The sequence below is a fragment of the Amblyraja radiata genome, chromosome 38 (genome assembly GCF_010909765.2).
Source record: "Amblyraja radiata isolate CabotCenter1 chromosome 38, sAmbRad1.1.pri, whole genome shotgun sequence".
NCBI lineage: Eukaryota > Metazoa > Chordata > Chondrichthyes > Rajiformes > Rajidae > Amblyraja > Amblyraja radiata.
In genome coordinates this window covers 16995809-17017050 of record NC_045993.1, presented here as the reverse complement: position 1 = coordinate 17017050, position 21242 = coordinate 16995809, and the positions used below count along the sequence as shown (strand labels likewise).

Sequence of the window (21242 nt, the reverse complement as noted above, 5' to 3'; positions counted from 1 at the left end):
TCCTCTAGCGCTTTGTGTTTTGCTCAAGATTCCACAGCTGCAGTGTCTTATGTCTCCATTACACCAACAATTGGTCTTGATAAAGACACTAGGAACTGCTGCTGCTAGAATCTTACGAGAACAGAAAGTGATGGAGGAACTCAGCAGTACAGGCAGCATCTATGCAGGTAATGGACAGAGCGCAGAGGATTATTGGGACACAGCTACCAACCTTGGAGGGCATCCACCACACACGGTGCCTCAGGAAGGCTGTCAGCATCCATAGAGACTCCTCACACCCTTGTAATGGACTGTTCGAACTACTTCCCTCCGGCAGATGTTACAAGGCCTTCTACGCCCGAACGTCCAGACTCAGGAACAGCTTCATTCCCAGAGCTATAGCGGCTCTGAACCGGCCCTGCTGAATGCCCCCCATCCCACCTGGACTGTCTCCCTCAGATGGTCACGTCGCACAGTTTATTTATTTTTTATTTTTTTGACATTGGTTGGAAGCTGCATACCAAATCTCGTTGCACTGATGTGCAATGACAATAAAATATATTATTATTATTATTTCCACCAACAGAAGTCTCGCTAGCAGTGGGTTACCTGCAGTTCCACTATAAACCAACAGATGTCCCGCTAGCACAGATGAGGGTTACCTGCAGCTCCAATATACACCAACAGAACTTTGACCTTGTGCCTGTGCCCGTGACGTCGCCGCAGGCAAGCACCAGCCTCTCCCGTCTGATTGGAGGGATTGGAAGAGTTTCGCATATTCAGGGCAAAGTTTGAGCGAAAGTGGGGGAGAGGGAGAGGGTGCGGGCCGGGGGAAGAAACGCCACCAAACAGCGGCCAGGCTGGCGAGGGGCCGGCGAGGGAGGCCTTTGCAGGCCCCCAGGCTGGCTTAGAAGTAGGAGGGCAGGCAGGATGTGAAAGGGTGCGTGCAGTTACCGGTATCGCTTCTCGGCCTTTTGGCTAAGATCAAGTGTAGTATCTGTTCTTATCAGTTTAATATCTGATACGTCCCTTATCTAGGGACCATATATTAAATTGATTTTTGGAACAGGGAGATGGAATAGGGGCTTGCTCCGTCCACTCCACGCATCGACCCAGTATTGCAGTGCCTCTGGGAACGGTGCACCTCCCTTTCGGGAGATTTTCAAAGTTTAAAAAAAAGACAAAACTTAACTCTTCACGCTTGCATAAAAGCTGCGTATCTGCCTGCTGCCCTCTTTCACTCTGTGTGTGTTGACGGAACCACTCAAGTAAGAGGAGGAGGATGTTTGAAACTTCCAGGTAGGAGAAAAAAATCTTCAGCAAAATGTTCAAAGTCACAATCAAAGATCCTATAGCGGAGCAAGATGGATTACTCTCACGCAAACGTGTAGTACGCTCATGGGCGGATTCATGGGCGATTTTATGACTCATTTTAGCAACCTGCCCCCGCCATCTTGTTCCGCCCTCTTGCTTCCGGCCAAAGATTGGATCCGCAGCGCGGAGAAGGAGTGCGGGGCCCGGGGGAGAGAGGGGGGGGGGAGACATTTGTAGTGAGGGGGCAGGCGAGGGAGTGCCGGGGGGTATAAGGCCTAGTGTGTGTGAAGCTGCGGGGAGGTTTACAATGTTTCTTATTTAATGTCCCTTGTCTAGTCTGAAATAAAGTTCATTATTGGATCAGAAGAGATATAATTGTGTGTGTTATATGATTATATACATTTATATCACATTCATGTATGTGTGTTTATAAACATTTTATTCTTTAACAAGAATTAACAGAATTATGAACTAACAGAATTATGAATCTAACCCTATATCACGCACAAAAAGTTCCGCAATGTCAATCACCCTGCGAGTCGGGTCGGTTCCGGTTACTACAAAATCAACTCAAACACTGCTTGTGGACCATTTAAAAAGAAATGATTTAAAAAACATTAAAAAAGACAATTACCAGAATCAAATGTTATTGTTGACAAGAAGTATGAACTGACAGATTTATGAATCTAACCGCAACAAACTTTTGCCCCACAACATTGATTACACTGCGAGTCGGGTCCGGTCAGGTAGGCTCAGGTTACTAAAATGGGCGTGGAAAAATGCCCATGATCCCCTCCATAGCGTACTACACGTCAGTCCATTGCATTTCGCAGGAGTAGCCTATCTTGCTCCGCTATAAGATCTTTGGTCACAAGCACCCCCAGGGTAGGTGAGACACCCACTACCACTGCCAAGTCCCCAGCAGAAAGGGGAAACAGGGATGAGGACAGCCCAACCACCTCAGCCACCTCAACCACCTCGAGCCCCCAAGTGCCAGGAGAACTCCAGCACCAAGCCCAGGAGGGAGAGTCGATGGAGGAGGGGGGAGAGCAAATTTGGACTACTGTAAAATCCAAAAAACACCAGAAGGGTCAGCACACGGAGCAGAGGCCAGAAAGGGATGGCAAGCCCAAAAAAACCACCAAAAAACGGTCTCTCTCCCTGACAGAAGGGAGAAACCTCTCCTCGTCGGAGGATGAGGCGAACGGGAAACCCCACAAGAAGAAAATCGGGGCGGAAAGGAGAAGGTGCAGGACGATTGTACACCTGCACCAGGAGACCGAGAGCAGTGCAGCGGTCGAGGGGCTCCAGCCCCAGGACATCGGGAGCAGTGCAGCGATCGAGGGGCTCCGGCCCCAGGACAACGGGAGCAGTACAGCGGTCGAGGGGCTCCGGCCCCAGGACAACGGGAGCAGTGCAGCGATCGAGGAGCTCCAGCCCCAGGGCATCGGGAGCAGTGCAGCGGTCGAGGGGCTCCAGCCCCAGGGCATTGGGATCAGTGCAGTGGCCATTGGGCCCCAGCTCCGGGCAACCGGGAGCTTTGTAGCGGCCGATGGGCCCCAGCTCCGGGCAACCGGGAGTATCGTAGAGGCCGATGGGCCCCAGCTCCGGGCAACCGGGAGCAGTGCAGCGGCCATTGGGCCTCAGCTCCGAGTTTCCGGGAGCAGTAAGCCTGTCACTGAGCCCCAGCCACGAGAGACGGGGGAAGCGGCGCACCCAGAAGGGGGTAAAACGAGCAGCCCCCCCCCAACGACACCTCGGGTTACCACAGGGGAAACCCAACCCGTTGAGGAGGCCGGGTATCTGAGCCCAGGAAAGGTGAGGCAATTCACCGAAGCGGTGGGCATGAGGGAGCAGGAAAACGGACTCTAAAGGACAATGGAGCTCAAACTAGCATCCTTAAACGTGCGCAGTGTGAAGAGCACTGCGCGATGTGTTAATGCCTTGCAGTACCTGGCCAAGGTCAAGGCAGATGTGACTTTTCTACAGGAGTGCGGGTTGCCACACCTCCGCTGTTATCGGAGGTGGTCGCGATGGTGGCCCCACGGACTGTCTGTGTGGTCGGGGGGCAATGATTGTCGTGCTTCTGGCCTGGGGATCTTGCTGCGGGGAGGGAACTTCGCCATCACTGAGGTCAGGGAGGTGGTTGCGGGGCGTCTCCTCGTGGTGGATGTAATGTACCGTGGTTCTCCGCTCCGGCTGATTAATGTGTATGCCCCACCCGTGCGGAGCGAGCGGCAGGCCGTTCTCCAGCAGCTCCCAGTGCTGTTGGCCACGTCCCGGCAGCTCGTTCTGGCCGGTGACTTCAACTGCATCATTGATGCGGCTGGACGATCCGGCAGTGCCGACAACAGACTGGACAGCACGTCCAAGTTCCTGATGGAAACGGTAAAAGACGCAAAGCTGCACGACGCCTTCAGCAACCCTGCAGGCGGGTCCCAGCCGCAGTTCACCTGGTCGAGATCGGACGGTTTGGCCCGATCCCGGATAGACTTCGTCTTCACCACGAAGGCCGTCACGGTGAGACACACCGACCTCACGCCGGTGTTCTTCTCTGACCACTGCCTCCTTCAGGCTTCCTGTCACCTACAGGAGGACCGGAAGGCAGGCAGAGGGACGTGGAAGTTAAATGTGAAGCTGTTGACCCCAGAGAACGTTGAGGAGCTAAAGAGGGACTACGCACGTTGGAGAACGGTGAGGCCCCTCTTTGACTCCCCGACACTCTGGTGGGAAGCAACCAAGGAGAACATTAAGAGGTTCTTCATAGCCAAAGGGGTTCAGAGAGCAAGACAGAGTCAGAGGGAATTGTGCCAACTCCAGACAGAATTGCAACAACTGCTCCTTCTGCAGTCGAGGGGGGTGGATGTGAGGGAGGAACTTAGAGAGGTGAAGGACCGGCAAGCTCGGCTCTTTACCTCTGAATCCTCCAAGATCATCTTCCGATCCAGGGTCCGCCATGTGGAGCAGGATGAGACGTGCTCACGTTTCTTCTTCCATAAGGTTCACAGGGGGAGCTCTGTGATCAACAGCCTTAGGGAGGAGGACGGCTCGGTAGCATCCTCGCAGACAGACATGATGAGGGTCTGCAAATCCTTTTACTCGGAATTGTATGACCAAAAGGCCACAGACAGCACCGCCTCCCAGAACTTCCTGTCCTCTATCACGGAGGTCTTGGAGGACAGCAAGCAGGAGAGTCTGGACCAACCACTGACCCTAGAGGAGCTGACTGGCTCCATCCGATCCTTTGACTCGAGTAAAACTCCCGGAAGCGATGGCTTACCGGCCGAGTTGTATTCGGCTCTGTGGGACTGGGTGGGCCCGGACCTGCTGGAAGTGTACAACGACATGCTTCTAGCCGGCAGCATGTCAGACTCCATGAGGAAGGGCAGCATCACCCTAATCTACAAGCAGAAGGGGGAGATGAAAGATATAAAGAATTGGAGACCCATAACATTGTTGAATGTAGACTACAAGATCCTGTCTAAGGCCATCGCCAACCGGGTCAAGTCTGCTCTGGGACGGGTGATCCACCCGGACCAAACCTGTGCTGTACCTGGCAGGAAAATCTCAGACAGCCTAGCGCTGCTGAGAGATACCATCGCCTACGTGCAGGACAGACGGGTGGATGCCTGCCTAGTCAGCTTGGACCAGGAGAAGGCCTTCGACAGGATATCGCACACGTACATGAGGGACGTGCTCTCCAAAATGGGTTTTGGGGAGGGAATCCGAAATTGGATCAAACTGCTCTACACCGACATCCGTAGTGCAGTCCAAATCAATGGGTGGGAATCAGACAGTTTCCCTGTAAGGTCTGGAGTCAGGCAGGGTTGCCCTCTCTCTCCTGTCTTGTTTGTCTGCTGTATTGAACCTTTTGCCGAGTCCATCAGGAAGGATGCGAGCATAAGAGGAGTGACATTGCCAGGCAGTGGGGGCATTCAGGTCAAGACCTCCCTGTACATGGACGATGTCGCCGTCTTCTGCTCGGATCCAAGGTCGGTCCGCAGATTGATCAGCATCTGTGACCAGTTTGAGTCGGCCACGGGAGCCAGGGTGAACCGCAGGAAGAGCGAGGCCATGCTCTTTGGCAACTGGCCCGACCGATCTTCCATCCCCTTCACCATCAAGCCTGACTTCTTGAAGGTGCTGGGAATCTGGTTCGGGGGGGCTGAGTCGAGTAACAAGAATTGGCTGGAGCGGATAGCCAGGGTGGGGAGGAAGCTGGAGCTGTGGAAGCAACGCTCCCTCTCCATAACCGGGAAAAATTTGGTCATCAGGTGTGAGGTGCTCTCGGGTCTGCTGTACTTGGCACAGGTGTGGCCTGTCCCTCCCTCCTACGCCACGGGGATCACCCGGGCCGTCTTCCAGTTCATCTGGGGGTCGAGGATGGACCGGGTACGACGGGTCACCATGTACAAGTCGGCAGACAACGGGGGCAAAAGCGTGCCCAACGTCGCCCTCATCCTGATGGCCACCTTTGTGTGTGGCTGCATCAGGCGGAGTGTAGAGCCAAGGCACGTGGGCACTAAGTGCCACTACCTGCTGAGGTTCTACCTGTCCCCGGTGTTGCGAAGGATGGGCCTGGCGCAGATGCCACGCAATGTACCAGTCAGCTGGACATTGCCGCCCCATCTGACGTCTGTTGACAGGTTCTTCCGGACCAACACCTTTGACCACAAGTCCATCGGGCAGTGGTCAGCACGTAATGTCCTGCAGGCACTGCAGGGAAAGGACTCGATGGATCCGGTGGCGTGGTTCCCAGAGCAGACTGCCCAGCTTGTCTGGCAAAATGCCTCATCGCCAGAACTGACCAACAAGCACCAAGACCTGGCTTGGCTGGCGGTGAGGGGAGCCCTCTCAGTTAGATCCTTCCTGCACCGTCGGAACCTCACTACCAGCGCACGCTGCCCCCGGGACGGTTGCTATGGAGAGGAGACGGTTGCCCACCTCTTTGCAGAGTGTGGATTTGCAAAACGAGTCTGGAGAGGTATGAAAGGGTCCCTGGAACGATTTATCCCGAACAGCTCCGTCACAGAGGACTCTGTGATTTACGGACTGTTCCCAGGGACACATTCAGAGACTGACATCGAGTGCTGCTGGAGGGTCATCAACTCGGTGAAAGACGCTCTTTGGTCTGCCCGAGCGTTGCTCACCACCCAGCAGAGCGAGATGTCCGTCAGGGAATGTTGCTGACTGGCCCACTGCAGACTGCAGGAGTACGTGCTAAGGGACTCGCTGAAGCTTGGTGCAGCCAACGCCAAGGCTCGGTGGGGGAGGGCCACAGTCTAGGGTCCTTCCGCTGCTGGACATGGGGGGCACAGTATGGTGGAGACGCCCCTCAAATTAAATTAAATTAAGGGAAGGTATCCCACACCAGAGGGCCACATGAGTGGCACGGGTGGGGGACATTTTTTGTGGAACTTGAAATGTCAGATGGAAATTTTCGCACTTTGTACACATTGTATATATTTATTACTTGAACAGGGGCCACAGAGTGGCACTGGTGGGGGACTGTTTGGTGAAATTTGACAAATGTAAAAAAAAAAATTGTACTGGAAAAAGTTTGTATAGTCTCCGAAAATGTCGGATGAAATTTGTTTTGAATGGTTCAGAAATTGTATATATTTACCAATTGAATAAAGTATATTTTGAAATAAAAAAAAAAAAAAAATCTGTTCTTATCAGTTTAATATCTGATACGTCCCTTATCTAGGGACCATATATTAAATTGATTTTTGGAACAGGGAGATGGAATAGGGGCTTGCTCCGTCCACTCCACGCATCGACCCAGTATTGCAGTGCCTCTGGGAACGGTGCACCTCCCTTTCGGGAGATTTTCAAAGTTTAAAAAAAAGACAAAACTTAACTCTTCACGCTTGCATAAAAGCTGCGTATCTGCCTGCTGCCCTCTCTCACTCTGTGTGTGTTGACGGAACCACTCAAGTAAGAGGAGGAGGATGTTTGAAACCGGAAGCGATGGCTTACCGGCCGAGTTGTATTCGGCTCTGTGGGACTGGGTGGGCCCGGACCTGCTGGAAGTGTACAACGACATGCTTCTAGCCGGCAGCATGTCAGACTCCATGAGGAAGGGCAGCATCACCCTAATCTACAAGCAGAAGGGGGAGATGAAAGATATAAAGAATTGGAGACCCATAACATTGTTGAATGTAGACTACAAGATCCTGTCTAAGGCCATCGCCAACCGGGTCAAGTCTGCTCTGGGACGGGTGATCCACCCGGACCAAACCTGTGCTGTACCTGGCAGGAAAATCTCAGACAGCCTAGCGCTGCTGAGAGATACCATCGCCTACGTGCAGGACAGACGGGTGGATGCCTGCCTAGTCAGCTTGGACCAGGAGAAGGCCTTCGAAGGATATCGCACACGTACATGAGGGACGTGCTCTCCAAAATGGGTTTTGGGGAGGGAATCCGAAATTGGATCAAACTGCTCTACACCGACATCCGTAGTGCAGTCCAAATCAATGGGTGGGAATCAGACAGTTTCCCTGTAAGGTCTGGAGTCAGGCAGGGTTGCCCTCTCTCTCCTGTCTTGTTTGTCTGCTGTATTGAACCTTTTGCCGAGTCCATCAGGAAGGATGCGAGCATAAGAGGAGTGACATTGCCAGGCAGTGGGGGCATTCAGGTCAAGACCTCCCTGTACATGGACGATGTCGCCGTCTTCTGCTCGGATCCAAGGTCGGTCCGCAGATTGATCAGCATCTGTGACCAGTTTGAGTCGGCCACGGGAGCCAGGGTGAACCGCAGGAAGAGCGAGGCCATGCTCTTTGGCAACTGGCCCGACCGATCTTCCATCCCCTTCACCATCAAGCCTGACTTCTTGAAGGTGCTGGGAATCTGGTTCGGGGGGGCTGAGTCGAGTAACAAGAATTGGCTGGAGCGGATAGCCAAGGTGGGGAGGAAGCTGGAGCTGTGGAAGCAACGCTCCCTCTCCATAACCGGGAAAAATTTGGTCATCAGGTGTGAGGTGCTCTCGGGTCTGCTGTACTTGGCACAGGTGTGGCCTGTCCCTCCCTCCTACGCCACGGGGATCACCCGGGCCGTCTTCCAGTTCATCTGGGGGTCGAGGATGGACCGGGTACGACGGGTCACCATGTACAAGTCGGCAGACAACGGGGGCAAAAGCGTGCCCAACGTCGCCCTCATCCTGATGGCCACCTTTGTGTGTGGCTGCATCAGGCGGAGTGTAGAGCCAAGGCACGTGGGCACTAAGTGCCACTACCTGCTGAGGTTCTACCTGTCCCCGGTGTTGCGAAGGATGGGCCTGGCACAGATGCCACGCAATGTACCAGTCAGCTGGACATTGCCGCCCCATCTGACGTCTGTTGACAGGTTCTTCCGGACCAACACCTTTGACCACAAGTCCATCGGGCAGTGGTCAGCACGTAATGTCCTGCAGGCACTGCAGGGAAAGGACTCGATGGATCCGGTGGCGTGGTTCCCAGAGCAGACTGCCCAGCTTGTCTGGCAAAATGCCTCATCGCCAGAACTGACCAACAAGCACCAAGACCTGGCTTGGCTGGCGGTGAGGGGAGCCCTATCAGTTAGATCCTTCCTACACCGTCGGAACCTCACTACCAGCGCACGCTGCCCCCGGGACGGTTGCTATGGAGAGGAGACGGTTGCCCACCTTTTTGCAGAGTGTGGATTTGCAAAACGAGTCTGGAGAGGTATGAAAGGGTCCCTGGAACGATTTATCCCGAACAGCTCCATCACAGAGGACTCTGTGATTTACGGACTGTTCCCAGGGACACATTCAGAGACTGACATCGAGTGCTGCTGGAGGGTCATCAACTCGGTGAAAGACGCTCTTTGGTCTGCCCGAGCGTTGCTCACCACCCAGCAGAGCGAGATGTCCGTCGGGGAATGTTGCCGACTGGCCCACTGCAGACTGCAGGAGTACGTGCTAAGGGACTCGCTGAAGCTTGGTGCAGCCAACGCCAAGGCTCGGTGGGGGAGGGCCACAGTCTAGGGTCCTTCCGCTGCTGGACATGGGGGGCACAGTATGGTGGAGACGCCCCTCAAATTAAATTAAGGGAAGGTATCCCACACCAGGGGGCCACATGAGGGGCACAGGTGGGGGACATCTCTTGTGGAACTTGAAATGTCAGATGGAAATTTTCGCACTGTGTACACATTGTATATATTTATTACTTGAACAGGGGCCACAGAGTGGCACTGGTGGGGGACTGTTTGGTGAAATTTGACAAATGTAAAAAAAAAAAAAAAAAAAAAAAAAAAAAAAAATTGTACTGGAAAAAGTTTGTATAGTCTCCGAAAATGTCGGATGAATTTTGTTGGAATGGTTCAGAAATTGTATATATTTTCCAATTGAATAAAGTATATTTTGAAATAAAAAATAAATAAATCTGTTCTTATCAGTTTAATATCTGATACGTCCCTTATCTAGGGACCATATATTAAATTGATTTTTGGAACAGGGAGATGGAATAGGGGCTTGCTCCGTCCACTCCACGCATCGACCCAGTATTGCAGTGCCTCTGGGAACGGTGCACCTCCCTTTCGGGAGATTTTCAAAGTTTAAAAAAAAAGACAAAACTTAACTCTTCACGCTCGCATAAAAGCTGCTTATCTGCCTGCTGCCCTCTCTCACTCTGTGTGTGTTGACGGAACCACTCAAGTAAGAGGAGGAGGATGTTTGAAACTTCCAGGTAGGAGAAAAAAACTTCAGCAAAATGTTCGAAGTCACAATCAAAGATCCTATAGCGGAGCAAGATGGATTACTCTCACGCAAACGTGTAGTACGCTCATGGGCGGATTCATGGGCGATTTTATGACTCATTTTAGCAACCTGCCCCCGCCATCTTGTTCCGCCATTTTGCTCCGCCCTCTTGCTTCCGGCCAAAGATTGGATCCGCAGCGCGGAGAAGGAGTGCGGGGCCCGGGGCAGCGGGGAGAGAGAGTGCGGGGCCCGGGGCAGCGGGGAGAGAGAGTGCGGGGCCCGGGGCAGCGGGGAGAGAGGGGGGGAGACATTTGTAGTGAGGGGGCAGGCGAGGGAGTGCCGGGGGGTATAAGGCCTAGTGTGTGTGAAGCTGCGGGGAGGTTTACAATGTTTCTTATTTAATGTCCCTTGTCTAGTCTGAAATAAAGTTCATTATTGGATCAGAAGAGATATAATTGTGTGTGTTATATGATTATATACATTTATATCACATTCATGTATGTGTGTTTATAAACATTTTATTCTTTAACAAGAATTAACAGAATTATGAACTAACAGAATTATGAATCTAACCCTATATCACGCACAAAAAGTTCCGCAATGTCAATCACCCTGCGAGTCGGGTCGGTTCCGGTTACTACAAAATCAACTCAAACACTACTTGTGGACCATTTAAAAAGAAATGATTTAAAAAACATTAAAAAAGACAATTACCAGAATCAAATGTTATTGTTGACAAGAAGTATGAACTGACAGATTTATGAATCTAACCGCAACAAACTTTTGCCCCACAACATTGATTACACTGCGAGTCGGGTCCGGTCAGGTAGGCTCAGGTTACTAAAATGGGCGTGGAAAAATGCCCATGATCCCCTCCATAGCGTACTACACGTCAGTCCATTGCATTTCGCAGGAGTAGCCTATCTTGCTCCGCTATAAGATCTTTGGTCACAATTGCCGGCTCTGCCAATCAAGTCGCTTCTCGGCCTTTTGGCTAAAATCAAGTGTAGTATCTGTTCTTATCAGTGGTAAAAGGGAACATCTGTTCTTATCAAAGATCTTATAGTGGAGCAAGATGGGTTAAAGCGCTTTCTCACGGGGCGACTTGACGCAAGATGTAACCAGAGTGAAGTGGTCGTGGTCTAGCACGATATCACGCAATATAACGGGAGGTAGATAAAGAGTTCCCACAATACTCAGGATTTCTGTTATTTGTGCGAGTGACTTGTCCGTCTCCCAAGCTTTCCCGTTAAATCTTGAATGAACATTGTGAACTGTAAAAGTGTTGTTAAATCATCACGTGGCACAAATGATGTCACTTTTTTTTTCACACACTATAAATATCCTCCCTTGGTTGAATTGGCTCATTTGGAGACATGCCTGTACTAATGCCGTGACTTTACTGCAGGAAGATGCCACATTACTTAGGAGAGAGGGGGAGAGAGACAGAGAGAGAGGCACAGAGGCAGTGTGATGTACTTCGGGGTGAGTGGCGGAAGATAAATAGCGCACATGACCTTGGTCTATCTGTGTGTGTGGGAGCGAAGTGAGACTAAGCAGAATACATCGGTCTTATTGTGTGTGGGGGGAGAACGTTATTCCTTGAGTGTTAGTGCTGGACTTTGACTCGACCTTCCTAGTTAGCCGGTGCCTGAGACTGAGCCAAGCAATGTCCAGACCTGACTTCAACACAAAGTGATGGAGGAACTCAAAGGGTCAGGCTCGTCCAACGCTCTGTGTTTTGCTCGTGATTCCTGCATCTGCAGTTCCTCGTGTCTACAGACCAGAGTTGCCACTTGACTCCGAGATGACCATCACAGAGCATACGGAAGATAGACACGAAATGCTGGAGTAACACAGCGGGACGGGCAGCATCTCTGGAGAGAAGGAATGTGTGACGTTTCGGTTCGAGACCCTACTTCAGAGTCTCGTCCCGAAACGTCACCCATTCCTTTTATCCAGATGCTGCCCGTCCAGTATTTTATGTCTGTCTCCAGTATTACTGTGTCTATCATCGGCGCAAACCAACATCTACAGTTCTTTCCGACACATTAGAGGATACCGTCTCGCCATCACTCGGATTACCCGCTTCATTTCCATAACATTGCCACCTCTCTTTACTTTGCTTACTGAAGCCTGATCCTTGTCACACCCAGTGCTCTATCGCCCAGCCTCTCATCTTTCAATCGGGTTCGGCCAGGAAGGAACTGCAGATGCTGGATTAAAACGAAGATAGACACAACATGTAGCTCAGTGGGACAGGCAGCATATCAGAAGGGTCTCGAACCGAAATGTCACCCATTCCTTCTCCCCAGAGATGCTGCCTGTTGCGCTGAGTTCCTCCATTTTGTGTCACCTTGGGTTTATCCAGGATCTCCCCGTTGATGTCCTAACTCGCTTTGGTTTGTTATTATTGTCTCATATCGAGAACCAGCAGATACAGGTTTAGGTTCGGGGGGGATGATATGCAGATGATATGCGGATGCAAATCTTTATTTTTTAAATTCAATCCCACAGAAGACAATTTTTACTCACCTTCTGTCCCCTCTGTCCAGCTTCCGGGTTCACCGTTCGCAGGAGTTCCCACGGTAACCGCAAGAGTTATTACGGATATTGCACGGATATCGCACTGGCCACTACGTTCATATAATGTTGCAATGCTCAACCACAAGTGTACAAGTCACTCTTGGAGAAATTCAAACTTGTTGAATTTTCTCCCGAGTCACCAAGTTACACGATTACCTGCCATTAGCGCCACGGTGGTCCACGAATGCCGTACTGTTATCGCACGAGGTTCCCACGATGTTAAACTCTGGTTAACTCTTGCGTCAAGTCGCCCCGTGAGAAAGCGCTATTACTCTCACGCAAACGTGTAGTACGCTCATGGGCGGATTCATGGGTGATTATATGACCCATTTTAGCAACCAGCCCCCGCCATCTTGCTTCCGGTCAAAGATCGGATCTTTGTTTCCGCAGCGGGGAGAGGGAGTGCGCGGCCCGGGGAGAGGGAGAGGGAGTGTGGGGCCCGGGGAGAGGGAGTGTGGGGCCCGGGGAGAGGGAGTGTGGGGCCCGGGGAGAGGGAGTGTGGGGCCCGGGGAGAGGGAGTGTGGGGCCCGGGGAGAGGGAGTGTGGGGCCCGGGGCAGCGGGGAGAAGGAGTGCGCAGCCCGGGGAGAGGGAGTGTACGGCCCGGGGAGAGGGGGAGGGAGTGTGGGGCCTGGGGCAGCGGGGAGAGGGAGTGTGGGGCCAGGGGAGAGGGAGTGTGGGGCCCGGGGAGAAGGAGTGCGCGGCTCGGGTGGAGGGAGTGTGGGGCCCGGGGCAGCGGGAGAGGGAGTGTGGGGCCCGGGGCAGCGGGGAGAGGGAGTGTGGGGCCAGGGGAGAGGGAGTGCGCGGCCCGGGGAGAAGGAGTGCGCGGCCCGGGTGGAGGGAGTGTGGGGCCCGGGGCAGCGGGAGAGGGAGTGTGGGGCCAGGGGAGAGGGAGTGTGGGGCCCGGGGCAGCGGGAGAGGGAGTGTGGGGCCAGGGGAGAGGGAGTGTGGGGCCCGGGGCAGCGGGAGAGGGAGTGTGGGGCCCGGGGATAATGCCTAGTGTGTGTGAAGTTGCGGGGAGGTTTACAATGTTTCTTATTTAATGTCCCTTGTCTAGTCTGAAATAAAGTTCATCATTGGATCAGAAGAAATATAATTGTATGTGTTATATGATTATATACATTTATATCACATTCATGTAGGTGTGTTTATAAACATTTTGCTCTTTGGCAACTGGCCCGACCGATCTTCCATCCCCTTCACCATCAAGCCTGACTTCTTGAAGGTGCTGGGGATCTGGTTCGGGGGGGCTGAGTCGAGTAACAAGAATTGGCTGGAGCGGATAGCCAAGGTGGGGAGGAAGCTGGAGCTGTGGAAGCAACGCTCCCTCTCCATAACCGGGAAAAATTTGGTCATCAGGTGTGAGGTGCTCTCGGGTCTGCTGTACTTGGCACAGGTGTGGCCTGTCCCTCCCTCCTACGCCACGGGGATCACCCGGGCCGTCTTCCAGTTCATCTGGGGGTCGAGGATGGACCGGGTACGACGGGTCACCATGTACAAGTCGGCAGACAACGGGGGCAAAAGCGTGCCCAACGTCGCCCTCATCCTGATGGCCACCTTTGTGTGTGGCTGCATCAGGCGGAGTGTAGAGCCAAGGCACGTGGGCACTAAGTGCCACTACCTGCTGAGGTTCTACCTGTCCCCGGTGTTGCGAAGGATGGGCCTGGCGCAGATGCCACGCAATGTACCAGTCAGCTGGACATTGCCGCCCCATCTGACGTCTGTTGACAGGTTCTTCCGGACCAACACCTTTGACCACAAGTCCATCGGGCAGTGGTCAGCACGTAATGTCCTGCAGGCACTGCAGGGAAAGGACTCGATGGATCCGGTGGCGTGGTTCCCAGAGCAGACTGCCCAGCTTGTCTGGCAAAATGCCTCATCGCCAGAACTGACCAACAAGCACCAAGACCTGGCTTGGCTGGCGGTGAGGGGAGCCCTCTCGGTTAGATCCTTCCTGCACCGTTGGAACCTCACTACCAGCGCACGCTGCCCCCGGGACGGTTGCTATGGAGAGGAGACGGTTGCCCACCTCTTTGCAGAGTGTGGATTTGCAAAACGAGTCTGGAGAGGTATGAAAGGGTCCCTGGAACGATTTATCCCGAACAGCTCCGTCACAGAGGACTCTGTGATTTACGGACTGTTCCCAGGGACACATTCAGAGACTGACATCGAGTGCTGCTGGAGGGTCATCAACTCGGTGAAAGACGCTCTTTGGTCTGCCCGAGCGTTGCTCACCACCCAGCAGAGCGAGATGTCCGTCGGGGAATGTTGCCGACTGGCCCACTGCAGACTGCAGGAGTACGTGCTAAGGGACTCGCTGAAGCTTGGTGCAGCCAACGCCAAGGCTCGGTGGGGGAGGGCCACAGTCTAGGGTCCTTCCGCTGCTGGACATGGGGGGCACAGTATGGTGGAGACGCCCCTCAAATTAAATTAAGGGAAGGTATCCCACACCAGAGGGCCACATGAGTGGCACAGGTGGGGGACATCTCTTGTGGAACTTGAAATGTCAGATGGAAATTTTCGCACTGTGTACACATTGTATATATTTATTACTTGAACAGGGGCCACAGAGTGGCACTGGTGGGGGACTGTTTGGTGAAATTTGACAAATGTAAAAAAATTGTACTGGAAAAAGTTTGTATAGTCTCCGAAAATGTCGGATGAATTTTGTTGGAATGGTTCAGAAATTGTATATATTTTCCAATTGAATAAAGTATATTTTGAAATAAAAAAAAAAAAAAAAAATCTGTTCTTATCAGTTTAATATCTGATACGTCCCTTATCTAGGGACCATATATTAAATTGATTTTTGGAACAGGGAGATGGAATAGGGGCTTGCTCCGTCCACTCCACGCATCGACCCAGTATTGCAGTGCCTCTGGGAACGGTGCACCTCCCTTTCGGGAGTTTTTCAAAGTTTAAAAAAAAGACAAAACTTAACTCTTCACGCTTGCATAAAAGCTGCGTATCTGCCTGCTGCCCTCTCTCACTCTGTGTGTGTTGACGGAACCACTCAAGTAAGAGGAGGAGGATGTTTGAAACTTCCAGGTAGGAGAAAAAAATCTTCAGCAAAATGTTCAAAGTCACAATCAAAGATCCTATAGCGGAGCAAGATGGATTACTCTCACGCAAACGTGTAGTACGCTCATGGGCGGATTCATGGGCGATTTTATGACTCATTTTAGCAACCTGTCCCCGCCATCTTGTTCCGCCATCTTGTTCCGCCATTTTGCTCCGCCCTCTTGCTTCCGGCCAAAGATTGGATCCGCAGCGCGGAGAAGGAGTGCGGGGCCCGGGGCAGCGGGGAGAGAGGGGGGGAGACATTTGTAGTGAGGGGGCAGGCGAGGGAGTGCCGGGGGGGATAAGGCCTAGTGTGTGTGAAGCTGCGGGGAGGTTTACAATGTTTCTTATTTAATGTCCCTTGTCTAGTCTGAAATAAAGTTCATTATTGGATTAGAAGAGATATAATTGTGTGTGTTATATGATTATATACCTTTAAGGACAGGAGCTGCAGATTACGATTTAAAAAATCGTAGCAATGGCAGCTGCAATGGGAACTAGAGGACAGGGTATCCGCAATACCCTCAGGATTAGTGTCAAGGATCTCAGTGAGGGGATGCCCTTCAGTCGGGACACCTTTGTAAAAAAGGTATTGCTGGAAACCTGCAAGTTCGAGCCCAGGGATATCTACTGCCTCCAGGACTTCCCGGGTAACGGCTATTTCGATGTTACATTTGTGCTTCCGACAGGATGGCAAAAACTGCTAAAGGATTTCAAGGAAAAGGGGAATGAAGCTCCGCTGTCGTTGCTGAAGGTGCAGCCACTCTTCACCCTCCCAAACCAAAAGGAAAGGACGATCACGGTCCATATGTTTAACCCACATGTGCCCGTAGTGGATGTCCTCACCTTCCTTGCTCGCTACGTCGACGGAGCAGTGAACAGCGTGGACGTGAAGTATCTGCATGGGATTTGGACGAGCAAGCGGCAGGTCAAGGTAAAGCTGAGGGTGGACAAGGAAGGAACTCTCCTCCACCCTCCATCAGTTTTCGCAATTGGAGGAAACCGAGGATATTTAATTTACGTGGGGCAGCCCAGAGTTTGCAGAAAGTGTAATAAGCCTGGACATGTGATGGCCCAATGCAATGCAGTGGTCTGCAAAAACTGCAAAACGGAGGGCCACGAGACAAAGGACTGTCAAGCCAGCAAGAACTGTAACCTGTGTGGGGAGGGAGGCCACCTTTACAGGGCCTGCCCAAAAAGAGCATGTACATACGCACAGGCAACAAGAGGGGCGGCTTCCAGCACCCCCAGGGTAGGTGAGACACCCACTACCACTGCCAAGTCCCCAGCAGAAAGGGGAAACAGGGATGAGGACAGCCCAACCACCTCAGCCACCTCAACCACCTCGAGCCCCCAAGTGCCAGGAGAACTCCAGCACCAAGCCCAGGAGGGAGAGTCGATGGAGGAGGGGGAGCAAATTTGGACTACTGTAAAATCCAAAAAACACCAGAAGGGTCAGCACACGGAGCAGAGGCCAGAAAGGGATGGCAAGCCCAAAAAAACCACCAAAAAACGGTCTCTCTCCCTGACAGAAGGGAGAAACCTCTCCTCGTCGGAGGATGAGGCGAACGGGAAACCCCACAAGAAGAAAACCGGGCCGGAAAGGAGAAGGTGCAGGACGATTGTACACCTGCACCAGGAGACCGAGAGGAGTGCAGCGGTCGAGGGGCTCCAACCCCAGGACATCGGGAGCAGTGCAGCGATCGAGGGGCTCCGGCCCCAGGACAACGGGAGCAGTGCAGCGGTCGAGGGGCTCCGGCCCCAGGACAACGGGAGCAGTGCAGCGATCGAGGAGCTCCAGCCCCAGGGCATCGGGAGCAGTGCAGCGGTCGAGGGGCTCCAGCCCCACAGCATCGGGAGCAGTGCAGCGGTCGAGGGGCTCCAGCCCCAGGGCATCGGGAGCAGTGCAGGGGCCATTGGGCCCCAGCACCGGGCAACCGGGAGCTTTGTAGCGGCCGATGGGCCCCAGCTCCGGGCAACCGGGAGTATCGTAGAGGCCGATGGGCCCCAGCTCCGGGCAACCGGGAGCAGTGCAGCGGCCATTGGGCCTCAGCTCCGAGTTTCCGGGAGGAGTAAGCCTGTCACTGAGCCCCAGCCACGAGAGACGGGGGAAGCGGCGCACCCAGAAGGGGGTAAAACGAGCAGCCCCCCCCCAACGACACCTCGGGTTACCACAGGGGAAACCCAACCCGTTGAGGAGGGCCGGGTATCTGAGCCCAGGAAAGGTGAGGCAATTCACCGAAGCGGTGGGCATGAGGGAGCAGGAAAACGGACTCTAAAGGACAATGGAGCTCAAACTGGCATCCTTAAACGTGCGCAGTGTGAAGAGCACTGCGCGATGTGTTAATGCCTTGCAGTACCTGGCCAAGGTCAAGGCAGATGTGACTTTTCTACAGGAGTGCGGGTTGCCACACCTCCGCTGTTATCGGAGGTGGTCGCGATGGTGGCCCCACGGACTGTCTGTGTGGTCGGGGGGGCAATGATTGTCGTGCTTCTGGCCTGGGGATCTTGCTGCGGGGAGGGAACTTCGCCATCACTGAGGTCAGGGAGGTGGTTGCGGGGCGTCTCCTCGTGGTGGATGTAATGTACCGTGGTTCTCCGCTCCGGCTGATTAATGTGTATGCCCCACCCGTGCGGAGCGAGCGGCAGGCCGTTCTCCAGCAGCTCCCAGTGCTGTTGGCCACGTCCCGGCAGCTCGTTCTGGCCGGTGACTTCAACTGCATCATTGATGCGGCTGGACGATCCGGCAGTGCCGACAACAGACTGGACAGCACGTCCAAGTTCCTGATGGAAACGGTAAAAGACGCAAAGCTGCACGACGCCTTCAGCGACCCTGCAGGCGGGCCCCAGCCGCGGTTCACCTGGTCGAGATCGGACGGTTTGGCCCGATCCCGGATAGACTTCGTCTTCACCACGAAGGCCGTCACGGTGAGACACACCGACCTCACGCCGGTGTTCTTCTCTGACCACTGCCTCCTTCAGGCTTCCTGTCACCTACAGGAGGACCGGAAGGCAGGCAGAGGGACGTGGAAGTTAAATGTGAAGCTGTTGACCCCAGAGAACGTTGAGGAGCTAAAGAGGGACTACGCACGTTGGAGAACGGTGAGGCCCCTCTTTGACTCCCCGACACTCTGGTGGGAAGCAACCAAGGAGAACATTAAGAGGTTCTTCATAGCCAAAGGGGTTCAGAGAGCAAGACAGAGTCAGAGGGAATTGTGCCAACTCCAGACAGAATTGCAACAACTGCTCCTTCTGCAAGTCGAGGGGGGTGGATGTGAGGGAGGAACTTAGAGAGGTGAAGGACCGGCAAGCTCGGCTCTTTACCTCTGAATCCTCCAAGATCATCTTCCGATCCAGGGTCCGCCATGTGGAGCAGGATGAGACGTGCTCACGTTTCTTCTTCCATAAGGTTCACAGGGGGGAGCTCTGTGATCAACAGCCTTAGGGAGGAGGACGGCTCGGTAGCATCCTCGCAGACAGACATGATGAGGGTCTGCAAATCCTTTTACTCGGAATTGTATGACCAAAAGGCCACAGACAGCACCGCCTCCCAGAACTTCCTGTCCTCTATCACGGAGGTCTTGGAGGACAGCAAGCAGGAGAGTCTGGACCAACCACTGACCCTAGAGGAGCTGACTGGCTCCATCCGCTCCTTTGACTCGAGTAAACTCCCGGAAGCGATGGCTTACCGGCCGAGTTGTATTCGGCTCTGTGGGACTGGGTGGGCCCGGACCTGCTGGAAGTGTACAACGACATGCTTCTAGCCGGCAGCATGTCAGACTCCATGAGGAAGGGCAGCATCACCCTAATCTACAAGCAGAAGGGGGAGATGAAAGATATAAAGAATGGAGACCCATAACATTGTTGAATGTAGACTACAAGATCCTGTCTAAGGCCATCGCCAACCGGGTCAAGTCTGCTCTGGGACGGGTGATCCACCCGGACCAAACCTGTGCTGTACCTGGCAGGAAAATCTCAGACAGCCTAGCGCTGCTGAGAGATACCATCGCCTACGTGCAGGACAGACGGGTGGATGCCTGCCTAGTCAGCTTGGACCAGGAGAAGGCCTTCGACAGGATATCGCACACGTACATGAGGGACGTGCTCTCCAAAATGGGTTTTGGGGAGGGAATCCGAAATTGGATCAAACTGCTCTACACCGACATCCGTAGTGCAGTCCAAATCAATGGGTGGGAATCAGACAGTTTCCCTGTAAGGTCTGGAGTCAGGCAGGGTTGCCCTCTCTCTCCTGTCTTGTTTGTCTGCTGTATTGAACCTTTTGCCGAGTCCATCAGGAAGGATGCGAGCATAAGAGGAGTGACATTGCCAGGCAGTGGGGGCATTCAGGTCAAGACCTCCCTGTACATGGACGATGTCGCCGTCTTCTGCTCGGATCCAAGGTCGGTCCGCAGATTGATCAGCATCTGTGACCAGTTTTGAGTCGGCCACGGGAGCCAGGGTGAACCGCAGGAAGAGCGAGGCCATGCTCTTGGCAACTGGCCCGACCGATCTTCCATCCCCTTCACCATCAAGCCTGACTTCTTGAAGGTGCTGGGAATCTGGTTCGGGGGGGCTGAGTCGAGTAACAAGAATTGGCTGGAGCGGATAGCCAAGGTGGGGGAGGAAGCTGGAGCTGTGGAAGCAACGCTCCCTCTCCATAACCGGGAAAAATTTGGTCATCAGGTGTGAGGTGCTCTCGGGTCTGCTGTACTTGGCACAGGTGTGGCCTGTCCCTCCCTCCTACGCCACGGGGATCACCCGGGCCGTCTTCCAGTTCATCTGGGGGTCGAGGATGGACCGGGTACGACGGGTCACCATGTACAAGTCGGCAGACAACGGGGGCAAAAGCGTGCCAACGTCGCCCTCATCCTGATGGCCACCTTTGTGTGTGGCTGCATCAGGCGGAGTGTAGAGCCAAGGCACGTGGGCACTAAGTGCCACTACCTGCTGAGGTTCTACCTGTCCCTGGTGTTGCGAAGGATGGGCCTGGCGCAGATGCCACGCAATGTACCAGTCAGCTGGACATTGCCGCCCCATCTGACGTCTGTTGACAGGTTTCTTCCGGACCAACACCTTTGACCACAAGTCCATCGGGCAGTGGTCAGCACGTAATGTCCTGCAGGCACTGCAGGGAAAGGACTCGATGGATCCGGTGGCGTGGTTCCCAGAGCAGACTGCCCAGCTTGTCTGGCAAAATGCCTCATCGCCAGAACTGACCAACAAGCACCAAGACCTGGCTTGGCTGGCGGTGAGGGGAGCCCTCTCGGTTAGATCCTTCCTGCACCGTCGGAACCTCACTACCAGCGCACGCTGCCCCGGGACGGTTGCTATGGAGAGGAGACGGTTGCCCACCTCTTTGCAGAGTGTGGATTTGCAAAACGAGTCTGGAGAGGTATGAAAGGGTCCCTGGAACGATTTATCCCGAACAGCTCCGTCACAGAGGACTCTGTGATTTACGGACTGTTCCCAGGGACACATTCAGAGACTGACATCGAGTGCTGCTGGAGGGTCATCAACTCGGTGAAAGACGCTCTTTGGTCTGCCCGAGCGTTGCTCACCACCCAGGCAGAGCGAGATGTCCGTCGGGGAATGTTGCCGACTGGCCCC

At 53.6% G+C, this 21242-nt stretch overlaps 2 non-coding genes and 3 pseudogenes across 2 annotated transcripts; all 5 read left to right on the top strand.

Moving 5' to 3' along the window:
- Positions 1-937: 937 nt before the first annotated feature.
- On the top strand, positions 938-1128 carry LOC116967174. The gene has a single exon (XR_004410174.1). It is a non-coding gene; the product is annotated as a U2 spliceosomal RNA (small nuclear RNA).
- Positions 1129-6933: 5805 nt separating this feature from the next.
- LOC116967145 lies at positions 6934-7114 on the top strand (annotated as a pseudogene).
- Positions 7115-9650: 2536 nt separating this feature from the next.
- LOC116967148 lies at positions 9651-9829 on the top strand (annotated as a pseudogene).
- A 1136-nt stretch (positions 9830-10965) lies between these two features.
- Positions 10966-11145, top strand: LOC116967182 (annotated as a pseudogene).
- Positions 11146-15290: 4145 nt separating this feature from the next.
- Positions 15291-15473, top strand: LOC116967150. The gene has a single exon (XR_004410161.1). It is a non-coding gene; the product is annotated as a U2 spliceosomal RNA (small nuclear RNA).
- The last annotated feature ends 5769 nt before the right edge of the window (positions 15474-21242 follow it).